The sequence below is a fragment of the Lichenostomus cassidix genome, chromosome 23 (genome assembly GCF_008360975.1).
Source record: "Lichenostomus cassidix isolate B80296 chromosome 23, HeHo_3.0, whole genome shotgun sequence".
Classification (NCBI taxonomy): Eukaryota; Metazoa; Chordata; class Aves; order Passeriformes; family Meliphagidae; genus Lichenostomus; species Lichenostomus cassidix.
This window is the reverse complement of record NC_139503.1, coordinates 557017-569292: the sequence shown is the minus strand read 5'-3', so window position 1 is coordinate 569292 and position 12276 is coordinate 557017. Positions and strand designations below refer to the sequence as shown.

At 45.2% G+C, this 12276-nt stretch overlaps 1 pseudogene across 1 annotated transcript; it reads left to right on the top strand.

The window, feature by feature from the left end:
- Nucleotides 1-333: 333 nt before the first annotated feature.
- Nucleotides 334-10993, top strand: LOC146427680 (uncharacterized; annotated as a pseudogene). The gene is made up of 5 exons (XR_014856343.1): nucleotides 334-338; nucleotides 1686-2212; nucleotides 2504-2783; nucleotides 6564-6722; nucleotides 10248-10993. The product of XR_014856343.1 is annotated as an uncharacterized LOC146427680 (transcript).
- Nucleotides 10994-12276: the final 1283 nt, after the last annotated feature.

The following is a 12276-nucleotide window of genomic DNA, read 5'->3' as shown; positions in this document are numbered from 1 at the left end:
AACACTTTTCCTCAATTCCTGAAATCAGGGAGCTGTGGGCTTTCTTCTCTCCAACACTCGAATTTCCTGCAGTCCAAGAATTTCAGTTGGTTTAATGTACTAGGGTTTTTTTAGGCTTCTGATAATTCTCCCATGATAGTTTAAAGTACCCACCAGGCAACATCAAGCTTTTCAGTACAGACTGTGGAATCAGCTCTTTGTTGGGGGACACTTTATCCCCTTGAAGTATCCAGGATGATTTATTCTTATGGGACATGTGGACAAAGTGACATTTTCCCATCCCCTGCTCTCTAAACACAGGATTTGAATTACTCCAATCCCACCAGCATCACAATGTGGTGAGTTACTGGGTTTTCCATAGCAGCCATTTATTGGGACCTGCCTTTTTATCGTGGGGAAAAAAGGAGGTATGGAAAAAATCAATTTCAGCGCAAATTTTTTGAAGGAGTTGTTTTAATTTACTCCAGAGAAAGCTGTCTGTGTGTAAAGTCACCGATCTGCTGATGAGTAATCGGGGAGCTTTTGTGTTTTAATATTTTGATGTTTAAGGGAAGCAGCGTGAGGCTGACAGAATAAATCCATGTATTTACAAACTGTTCTGCACTGATTGGGGTACAAAGAGCAAAGGAATAAAAGTACAACAAAGAGTGAGTAACTAAAAGATTTTAAAACAGCACAGCTCATCCTTAACACTAAGCAGTGCAGGAGTCTAAAGCCAAGAGATGATTCCTGGTCCAACAGCTGGAGGCTGCTCTTTCCAGTAGACCCTGAACTACGGAATTTAGAGCTAAAACCCAAGGAGACAGACTTCAAAGAGATCCTCCCCCCTCAATTTACATTTGGGGTTTAGGTTTGTAAATGAAGCCACGTAGGGATTTAGGAATGGTGTTAAGGAAATGGAAGCATAGGAAAGGTGCCGGGCATCTAGAATCAGGAAATTTCTATGGAAATGCTTGGCTGCTAACAGGATTTACGGGTATCTCCTTGCTCTAATGGATCTTTCTCTTCCACATAATTTCATTACATGTTGCCTGCCTTTCCTGAGTAGTCCCAGCATCCCCAAAACTTGTGGATTCAGCAGAGGAAGGGGGTTTTGGCATCAAAGTGTTGCATTGTAACACCAGAGAGGATCAACAGCTCCACATTTAAAGGGTGGCAAACTGGAAATCAGCAGAGCTGGAGAGAGGAGCTGGTACAAGGCACCAATCTGGACAAGAAAGAGGAAGTGAGAGGCCTTTAACTGCAGGGCAGGATCACCCCAGCCCATATCTAATTTACCACACGGTATTTACTGCCCGTGTTTATGTATCACAGGCATTTATCAGCACACTCACATTCCCCTCCTGTTTTTTCCACCTTTTTTTTTTTTTTTTTTTGGGTGGCTTGCATATGTTAGGAATTTGTGCCGTTAAATAATTCAAGTACTAAAGTGCAGACCCCAAAGCCCTCTTGGCTTGGAGACATCCTCCAGCCAAGTCTAATGGGAAGCAGCTTTACCTTGTACTGAAGTTGTTTGGAAGTGAGGTGAAGAGGAGCACATCCACACGTGGGAAAAAGGATAACTTAGAGCATCCAGAGCAAGCAAAGGTTGGATTCGATGATCTCAGAGGCCTTTTCCAACCCAACTGATTCCGTGGAAGCACAGGTGTGCGAGCTGGCCCGCTTTCCTCAGTTTTTTCACCCAGGAAATGGGAGCCCTTCCCCAGCCGAGGAGGCGGCCGAGCTCCCCCGCAGCCTCGGCAGGCAGAGGGCAGCAAAGGAGCCTTTTCACGTTTTTTCTTTCTTTTTTTTTTTTTTTCTTTCTCTCTCTCTTTTTTTTTTTTTTTTTTTTTTTTTTATTCTTAGCCCGTTGCAGTCGGAGCTTTCCAGCCCGATTGTGCTAAAACGCTTCTGTACCAGCGTTTTGCATTTACCAGCCCGGCCTCCCCTCCCCCGCGCCGCCTCAGCCCGCTCCCAGCCCCCCGGAGCCAGGGATCGCTCCCATCCCAAGGAACTCGGGGAAAAAAGGTGTTTTTGGGGTTTCCTTCTCCCGTGCCCTCCGGCCATGCCGGGCTCTTTCTCCCCACCCCGCCTCGTTGCGTTCCCCGCTCCCACCCCTCAGTTTTGGCGGTAGAGGGGAGCTCCCAGCTTGGGAGGAAACAAGAGGGGTTTGCCCTTCCACACCCCGAGCTGTGCGGAAAAAAGCGGGGTTTGCCCTTCCACACCCCGGGTTGTGAGGGGAATAGGGGGGTCTGCTCCTCCACACCCCAGGCTGTGAGGGGAAAAACGAGGTTCAGCCCTTCCACACTCCGTGTTCTGAGGGGAAAAGGGGAGTATGCTCTTCAAGACCCCGGGTTGTGAGGGAAAAGAGGAGTCTGCCCTTTCACCCTCCGGATTGTGAGGGGAAAAGGGGTTCAGCCCCCTCCTCCACGCCGCACGGCGGTTACGAGGGAGTTTATCCTTTACTTCTCCCTACTCCATCTGCACAGGAAGAGGAGGTGGGGGTCGGTCTGAGGGGTGTCAGCGGGCTCGGGGAGTGTTCGGGCATGGGGAAGGGGCTGTGCCCTGCCCCCCTTCCCATTCCCGGCCTGGGACTCTTTCGCTCCCGCCCCCCCTCGCTCCTAAGCGGGAGTTTCCAGGAAGCGCTGAGGAGAGCCGCAGCACTGCACAGTCTCTCGCTCAGCGCGCTCCTTCCGCCGAGGCCGTGGCAGGAACGCCAAGTAGTCCCAACCGCCTCCTCTCCCTCACTCGGCAAAAGTCTCCGTCCCGCCGTCCCATAGCCGGGACACCGTTACAGGAACAGGGTGGGAGAAGCACTTCCCTTCCCGCATTCCCCCCGCGGCTGCGGGCGGGATAATCGGGATGAAGCGGTGGGGGTGGGGGAGGTGAAAAAGCCCCAGCGCCCGCTGCGGCGGAGCGATCCGGAGGCGCGGAGGAGTGAGGAGGCACGGGGAGCGGGGGGTGAGCGGGAAAACGCGGCGCGGAGCCGGGAACAGCGCCCCCCTCCCCCTGCGGCGGGGGCGGGAACAGCGCGGAGCGGGGGGCGCCGTGAGGGGGTCGCTGAGGGGAGCCGGACCCCCCTGCGGAAAGTTTGGGGAAACTTTCTGCTGGTTTGGGGCCGGGGTCGCGCCTCAGCCCCGCGCTGCCGCTCCGGGCAGGGAGCGCCCTCAGAGCGGCTGCGGGGCCGCCTGTGCCCCCCTGGCTTCTGCCAGCGCACCTGGGCTCTCCCTCCCTCGCTCCCCGCGGCTCCCTGCGCCCCGCAGATAAGGCCGGGGCTCGCCCCACCCCGCGGGGCACCGCGGCCGAGCCGCGCTGGATAAGCGGAGCCGCCACGTTGAGGGCCGTTTGCCCCGCGTTCCCCCCACGCCTCGCCCGCGGGTGTTGTGACTTCGCACAGGAGCCCAGCAATCGCAGCACATCCTCCCGGCCGCCCCGCGGGGAGCCGCGCTGCCGGCCTGCCCCCCCAGCCTGCCCTTATCCCGGTGACACTCGTGTCCTCCTATTAACCCTGTGCAGAGGGGACAAAAGCTAAACTATGATCCTGCGCTGCTTCCCCCCCCATCCCGCTGCCGGCTCCGTGGGCTTCACATCCTCCTGCTAAGGCTGAAAGGAACAAGAACAAGAGCTGCTGATGGTTGTAAGGCCTCGCTCGGTTCTCCCCACCCCCTCCGCCAGCACCATCCCCCACTGCAGCTCCCATGGACTCGTATCCCTCCCATTAACGCTGCAAGGGGAGGACAGGAGCTCTGATGGGTTTTTCTCAGGCTTTACTCTGTTTTCTCCCCCCACACACCGACCAGCACCAGCTCCACAGCCCTGCAGAAGTGCAGAGCTGGCTCTGCTACCACATCCATGAATGCCCCTTCCCTCTGAGCTCCAAGGAAAAAGGGAAAAAAACACCCTGATTCGCCTCGTTTTGCTTATTCATTATAAGCAGTTGGCAGTGTGCTGTTAAAAACGTGCGATCTCTTGTTTCAGAAGCATCTGTGCTTTAAGAATAAGGTTTTGTCTTCTTGAATGTGGCTCTTCATAATAATCTCTTGAAGTGCTCCATTTTTGTCCTTAAAGTTCTATTTTATTACCTCTTCTGGATCAGTGAAGGTCGGTTTAACCCTTTAGAGATGAAAATCAGCAGCCACTTTACGAAAACGTTGCCCTTCTCTTTATTAGTTCATGGTTACAGTAATATTTTATGGAGGATTTTTTTTTCCTCAGCCCAGTCCTGCTGCATGCTGAAGGAAGTGTGTGCTTCAGCACTGATTAAAGTCATGTATGAGTTAATGAGAAGCTTGCAGAGTATGTGAAGCAAGAGAAAATCTTTAACCAGCTCTGCTGTTCCTTCTACATACCACAAACTTGCACGCTGTAACCAGAAGGTGGATTGAATATGTGTGAAATGCTGCAGTAGGAGACTCTTGAATCGCATCACAGGTGGATGCTCACTCAATTAATATGTTATCATTTCAAAATACCTTGAAGTTAGGTAGGTTTGTTGGTTTGTTTTTTTTTTAATATTTTGAGACTTCTTTTTTCTACATATGTAGAAATGGATGAAAGATGCTTATAAGCTCACAAAGTATTATTTTCTGGATGGATTTTTAAATTTTGAACAGTCTGTTTTCCCCTGTTCTCACTGCTTCCCGGGTTAATGGATTGATAACACAGGAGGGACTCTGAGGTGCTGCAGGAACCAGCAGTGGTGTCAACATTCCAGTTGTGGGACTTCTAATTTAAGAAATGTATTGTCATAAGGAATAAGATCAAGGCTGAATCCTGCTTGCATTTAGGTCCAAATACAAAATACGCTTTGGAAGGAGTCCCCAGGGAGCACTGAGAGTAATTAAGTAAAAATAAAACCTTTCACTTCAGCCCCCCCTTTCCCCTTTCAACATAGACAAGTCAGTGCAGTGCTGGTTTCATTCCACCATTTTCATTATGTGTCCCGATATTTCTTAATTTTGTATTGCGGCTGAAATACTCGGGTGACTTATAATTTCAGTGATTTGGGGGTATTTCTAGACCATACTTTTAAAGAAGTCATCTCGCTGTGTCCCAGAAGGAGCCATTGAGCAGTTGTTCTCATAAACAGCACTGAACTTCTTACAGCCTTGCCTTTCCAAACACCTTTTTTTTTGCCTCTATAATTTTCATCCTTAACTGTTGAATTCCCTTTTCTTTACATTAAGTAAATATTTATTAGTACCACTTGGATTTTTTTCATCTTTTTAGAAGAACAGAGCCTTGTCACTGATACAATCTTTTTGTATTGAGGAGGTGACATAAAAAAGGAGTGAAGGAGAGTTGTCTTGTGCTGGGAAATGCCATTTTTGGAAAACAATACTATAGGAAATGGAAATGAAAAATACATTTTATGCTGGTGGGAACTTGTAATGAGGCTAAGAGAGGATTTGATGTCTCAGAAAAGCAATGATTACAAGGGAAAAGTGGGACTTTATTATCCATTTGTAAAAGTTCTCTGGCTGAATATCCTTTTGGGGAGCTGAAATTTGGCTCAAATCTGTTTATGAACATCTGTTGAATGGAATTTTAAAAAGACACAGATTATAATCTTAGTTTCTGCTGGCTGTTTATGATGATAAAATAAAGCAAAATCAATGTATCTGCAAGTACTTTTGGGGGTTTGTTTTGTTAATAATGAGCTGCATGAATGTTCAGTAGTCTCTACTGTTGATTAGTGGGCTCTCTATAAGTTCCCATACATTTTTCTCTTTAGTATATAAAATATTGCCTCTACCCCTTTCAGTAGCTGTCTAATTCTCTTTGAACACTCCTAGAAAGTATTCAAGTTTTTGTAGGGTTTGCTGGGTTTTTTTTTGTGACAGGAGGCTCTTGGCATCTGTGACATTTTTTGCGCCGGGAGCACAGCGCTGTGTTTGAAGGGAGATGCTGAGAGCTGTTGGGTATTCCCAGAACTGTGGCTGTTTGCTTCAATTCACATCCTGCCCACCTGTCCTCTGCCAGGTCTGTAAATGCAACCACTTTGTGTCCCCTGGCTCAGGATAGCACCACTTCAGCTTCTATTTCCTGCAGCATTTGTGACCTCCTCTTATTCAGGGAGGACTTCACTGTAATTTTCCCTCCTATTATTTTGCCTCTTTTCACTGCCTGATGTTTTTTGCTGTTGTTTTCTATTCCAAGCGAGGATGCTGTGAGTGCTTCAGCTCAAAATTTAGGTCATCTCCGATAGAGGAAGGGAGACCTAAAAAGTAAAAATAAGATTTCAGTGTGCCTTTAAAAGTGACAACTCTTTGGGAAAAAATGTACGAGCTCACCTGTATTTTGTGGCAGGACGGGGGAATGGAGGGAGCCTTTCCTGATTCCAGAATGAATGCTGAGTCTCCCTTTGTGTGGTTTCTTTTCCATGTGCTTTCCTGGTCTTTCAGTTTCACACCTGATTTGAGCTTTAATCACTCAAATTATTCATAGACTTGCCCTGGAAAAAGAAGAGAGTGACCTCTTCCCATCTGGAGTAGATGGATTCACCACCAACTATTGTAAATGGATGACTTAATAATGGGGCTTGCACTTAAAATTTTTAATTCTGTGATTTCATTGTGTTTCAGGAATTCTGTGCATAGTCTTTTCCAAACTGATAAGATGAAGTTGTGCCACAGAGATTTATTTCTTGCAGTTTATCTCTTAGCATTGGGCTCCTGTCTACAAAGAGCTGATGATCCCCTGAGCTGCTGAGTTGCCAAAGCACCTTGCCCAGGACCAGGCCTGTGAGTTATTTTCTTTTTGTCTGTAATTATATCCAATGTCTTCCATGACAAAGAACCTCAAGACAATTTATGAAATCAACAGCCACGAAAGCACTGGCCGTTGGGGGTTATGTGATTACAATTTAGCTGTCCCTCAGCCTGAGGGTGCCTGAGGGGACAGAGAGCCAACTGCTCCTCAGTTCCTGTGGGTGGCTGGAATCAGCCACTGGAATTGATAGATATCTGTTGCTCTTGCTTTCCTGTTACTTTAGTGGCTTAATTTAAATTATTAAGGAACTTGTGAATCCGTTTTGTTTGGTTTCTGCTCTTCCTAGCAGCTCTCTGCTGTTTTATATGTATTAGAAGTGCTAAGCTTCCTCTGGCCTAGATGTACAATAAATACCTTAGTCAATGCAGTTAAGTCCAGTTTCCTCTATTCACTCAGAAGAGATTTGTTCCTTATCTGAATTGTTCCTCCATTCAGAAGGAGAGAAGCCTTGCACAGCCAGAGCTCACCTCATAAATCACCCAGAGAAATGGAGCTTGGGGCAGAAGAAGATACAAAATGGGAATAGTTGTGATTTAGGCTGCATGAGATTTGTGCAGTTCTGCTGTGGGAATGTTCTTACCAACTATTTGAAATATAAATGTTTAGAACAGTCACAATTTTCCACCTATTTCTTCAACTGCATTTGCAGTCATCAGCTAGGCCCTGCTGGGTGTCTCCCTTCACCCTTAAACATCCTTTAGTATTTGCTGGCTTTTCTGTAACAGTATTGGTCTGGTATTGGTCACTTTTTTATCAGAAGGTTAGAAAGAGCTCCTTGCTCTTCACCCAGGCTCTGCTCTGCTCTGCTTCTCAGATACAGCAGAATCCACTCACTCATTTCTTAGGCTCTGTCGTGGCAGAGATGCCTCCCAGCCAGCAATGAGTGCAGCCACAGCAGCTCAGAGACCTGGGGTGCAGGTTCCAGGCTAAACCATGGTAATACACAGGTTACATCTCCTCCCAACCCCAGAGTCACCCTGTTTCTGCTGCTCATAACTCTTCTGATGAACACCAAGCTGCTCTTTGCTTCGTCTCCTGCCTAGCTTAAACAATTAATCTCATTTTTGTTCAATACGATATTACTTTCTACTACTAGCTCGTCTATAATTCTCTTCATTGCTTACAATTTTGAATAGTTGGTATCTTTTCAATTCCAAGAGTGTTTGATAAATACATTTGTTGGCACCTGTCCTTGTTTCCCCCCACTCCTCCCATCTTCACTCTAAGGACCCTTCACAAAAATCTCACCTCCCTTACTTACGAGGGGTCGCTCCCTCTACCAGATTAGAGCTTCCTGTTGGTGTTGTGTCATTTCTGAGCAAGGAAAGGCTGATATCTCTGAGCTCAGTGGTTGCTTCATCTCCTCAGCTCTCCCAGGGGTCTTGCAGGCGCTTTCAGTTCTGCCTCACGTCTTTGATTTGGTGAGGTTCCCTGCTATTTACATTTCTTCACATATATCCTCTTCATACCATCTGCTACCTTATGTTTTGCTCATCTCTGAAATGTAGTGACCGTATTGCATGCAACGTTGTTCTACATGATTTTCTTAAAATTTAATTAAAAGGTTCTGAAAGAACAAAGCAAATTAGAATTCACCCATTTTGTGCAGATGCTTTAAGTGAATGGGAAACAACTCAATGAAGACCTTCAAATGCCTTGAATGAACTTATAAACAAAATTTTGTGCACTGTTTATCCAAAGAGTCTATTCTTAAATTAATTAGGAGAGTTTTATTACTGACAAAAGTTAAGGTTGTTATTAAAGAACGGCATCTTCTCTAAAAACTCTTTGTCTTTGGAATTCAGCAGTTCTCCTGAATAGTATTTACTTTGGAGTGAGTGTGTGGCTGTGTCTTGTTAGATAAAAGCTGCAGCACTAAAACTGTTTTACTGAACTTAGCTCCTGACCTGCCTTCTGAGGCCACAGCTACAAAGGGATGATACATCAATCTAGTTTGTTTGATCTAATTACAGCTGTTTAACCATCCTGAGCACAAGTGCACTCACCCCACTTTGTTATGCTGATTTCAGGTATTTTCACTGTTAATCGGGTGCACGGTGCTTGGTTCTTTCTTGTATTAATTTACCTCTCAAGATATTCTGGGCAGTTATCCCACAGAGAGGTGTTCTGCTACTCAGCTGTATGTTATTTTTCACAACATGTTGACAGGGAATTCTCAGGAATTGGGGGATTCTGTGGGTCAACCTGACAAATGACTACTCCTTTTCTCCTGACATCCATTGGTTTTTTGCCTGTGCAACTTATTTTCCAAAATACTGTAAGGCTTCATGAAGAAGAAAGTGGTAAATCCATTAAAACATCCCTTACCATGCAGAAGTCCATTGCCACCAATGGAAGAGCAGATTTCTGACTACTTCTAACTAAAAACTCTGGAGTTTATGTCAGGAATATTGTCACAGGATCTTCTTTTAAGGTGTATATATATATATATATATATATATGTGATCTTCTGTGCTTGGCTTAAGAAATTACCTGGAGTTTTTCCCATGTAGAGTCTGTGAATCAAACAAGGGTTATGGAGCTTCAAGGAATAAACATGGTCTCTCACCTGTTTCCAGTGGCCATGAACTTTGGATTGCTAACCTGTCCTCCAGCAAATGGACTGTTGGTAGTTTGTCCCCTCTCAATTCTACCATGAGCTCTCTCCATTTTATTTTCTTTGTTGCACTCTTTGTGCTCTTTCCAGTTGCTCTGCATCTGCTTTTATTTTTTTCTGTGGAACCTGAAAAAAGACAGAATATTCCAGCTGAGATCTCACTGAGTTCAGCAGGAGAATTGTCCAGGGTGTCCTACATAAAGCAGCCTTATTAAATATTTCTGTGATATATCGTCTTTATTGTGCTGACTCAAATTCAGTTTGTGATCCATTACAACCACTGCCTGCCCAGATCCTCCCCTCCTCATCCACACTCCTGCCTTGGTCCTTGGCTGCAAAAGAACTCCTCTGAAAATACCATGCCTGGAAACAAGGGGAAGACAAGGAGCTGAGGAGGCTTTCCAAGTGCAGTCTTCTCGTGAACTCCAAGTGTGTCAGCTTGCTGATGGAAGAGGAGTTGTGAAATAATGTTTGTTTGCAATGTTAGATGGAAATTATAACATGTTCTGTCTTATTATTACTCAGGAAGTCTTAATGTCCTAAAAGTTCTGAGTTGGAATATGAAAGTTTGTTTGCAAATGGAAGAGAACATAGTCATAGTACATGAGTCTTAGATTATCTTTTTCTTGCTAAATGTTTAACTCTCCCAGTAACAAGACAAGCAGAATAATTAGCTAATGTACATTTAAAAAACAAAACCAGATAAGTTCTGGGGTTCTCATTTGGTCGAAAACATTGATGACATGGAGATACAACTCATGGCTGTGAGGTGTCCTCTGGTGAGAACAATGAGAAAAACAAAAAGGTATAGAAAAGGGAGGAAAACGCCCAAACTGAAGATGCTTTTTGGCTCCATGCTTGTGTGTATTATTGTTTGTAGGAAGGTGAAGAGGTGGCAGACCCAAGGAAGCTCAGAACAGCAGGATGGAAAACATCTCCAGTGGGCAAACACTTGAGACAGAAGATCCCTGGAAGGGCAGCCCTGGTTTGTTGCTATTTTGCTCAAGCAGGTACATTTTGTGTGGAGAGGGGAAAAGACGTGAGATGGAAGAAATGGGTCATATATGTGCCTGGTGGTTCTTTATGATGGAAACACAAAGACTTTAGGAAAAACCAGACCTACAGCATGAGCCTGTATGGTCTTCTGAGAGGTGCATTCCTTTGGGATTTTGGAAAGCCATTCCCTTGGAAATCTCTCCTTTGAAGAGTTCCCTGCCGAGGTGACAGTGACAGTGTGTGCAGGCTCAGCCACACAAGGATCAGTGCTGAGTCCTCCAAGCACTGTCTGACACAGGGAATGTGCTGAGCTGGTGTGTGCTCCAGGCCCACATTAATTCACTCTCTGTTCCGTGGTTCTTCACGCTCCTGTGACCCGGATGAATTTAGCAGCGAGCTGAGCAGGGTGTTCAGCTTTCCTGTCTGTGGTTCTTACACTTTTGCCCACCCTAATCCAGTTCTTTGCACCCTGATGCAAACTCTAATTATAAGTCAAGTCATACAACCTGCCTCCTCAAACTCTTGTCTCATTCAGTTTTCTTTTATCCTTGTTATTTGATGTTTGCTTCCATATTTTATTTATTGCAAATAATTCAAGTGCTGCAGTAAACACAGAATTATTAATTGTAATGGATTTTTGTTACACTTATCACTACAGTGTCTGAATACTTTTTAACCACCATAAATGCATCTTCCCAATATTGGGGAGATTTTCTTCTCATTTCATTGATTAAAAGTGGGGAAAATAATGGCAAAACTGTCAATGTTCTTCGCCGGGTCTGTGCTCCCCAGAGGAAAGAAGGATTCTTTAAAATCTAGTTTTTCTAATAAGACATCCTATTCTAGCACTCATCTTAATTGCACCCAGGCCTTAGATATGTATTTGTTGCCAACATAACCCATGAGTTCAAGTACTGTCTTCAAGCCATAATCTGTGTATACAAACTCACCCTATCCTATCACCTCTCTCTTTTTTGGAGTTTGCTGAAAGGAGGCTTCACTCTTCTCTCCTGACAGATTCTTTGCTCTTTTCACCAGCTCATGGAGCTTATTCTGTGATTATTCCAGTTTTCACGTGTCATTCTTGAATAGAAACTGTACCCAAAATTCTGTAAGAGAGCCGTTGCCATAACATCTGGATGTGCCTTATCTGGTCTTTAGATCTCATTTGTCATCTTCATTTCTGTGACTAAATAACACTTCTGAGTCTTCATCCTTCCCTGTTAACTGTGGTGAATTCCCAGTTTACAAGAGTTTTGGCTGTCAGTCCCTGTGTGAACAGCCTTGTGATTTGCATTAATCTTATTACTGCATTCCACCAGTCCATTCCTCAGGATTCCTGTGCTGTTCCAGAACCTCATCCAGTTCTTCATTTAGGATATTCCAGTCTTCTGCACTGATGCCTTTGGATGTTGTCAGTAACTACCTGTATTAACACTCTTTTTCCAGTTCCTTGTGCTTGTGTCTATTAAAGCCCATCAAAGCACCAGTTCTGAGACCAAAGCTGCAGGAGCTTTCAAAGCACTCGCTCTCTAGCCCAAAACTTCCCATTTCAGCACAATCCAGCATTGGATTTTTAGTAATTTTTTACCCACAAACTTTTCTTGCGCTGATCTTCATATTTTCCAATTTAACTGGTATTTTTACATGATGCACCAGACCAAACCCTTCACTCATTTTGGGATGGGTGAGGTCAACTGTGTCTTCTTTTACCCAGAAAAATCTACTGCCTTATCAAAGAAAGACATCAGCTTTGTCTGGCATGATTGCAACCTTTTTTACATTTTATCTCTTTACTTTCCTCCACATCTTTTCCCACTCCTGAGGAAAAATAATTTAAGTTTTGCCTCTTGCCGAGGTCAGGCTAATTAGCCTCTCATTTTCTGGACATTACTTTCACAGTCTTTGGCTTG